Below are 428 nucleotides of genomic sequence, written 5' to 3'. Positions count from 1 at the left end.
ATTGTTATACTTAACAAAAATGCATGTACTGTGATATAGATAATAGTCATACATTCTGTATTAACTCTTTAGACTAAAAGCTTTGTAATCCTAGTAATCCTTTTCCTAGTCCTGGTAATATTTGTGTCATGTAAACTGAGTGAAACTGAATCAATTTTTTTGATTCAGTAGATGGGAGAGTTGTCATTGTAATGACCTAGGCCAAAATGTATTCTAATCTATGTCAATCACCCTCTTGCTTTAATGTTGATACCTCCCTTTGCTTGCCTGTAGATTTGTCAGCAGCAGGAGTAAGGGTAGGTGTATTGTTTAAAAAGAGCTAAGTGTTTTTATGTGATGCAGATTGTTGAGGGATGAAGTACCAAGGTGATATCGTTCTGTACATTAAAAAATGTAACATGTAATATATGTACATTACATGAAGAGTG

The sequence above is a fragment of the Penaeus monodon genome, chromosome 29, assembly GCF_015228065.2.
Source record: "Penaeus monodon isolate SGIC_2016 chromosome 29, NSTDA_Pmon_1, whole genome shotgun sequence".
Taxonomy (NCBI): domain Eukaryota; kingdom Metazoa; phylum Arthropoda; class Malacostraca; order Decapoda; family Penaeidae; genus Penaeus; species Penaeus monodon.
Note: the sequence above shows the minus strand (reverse complement) of the source record.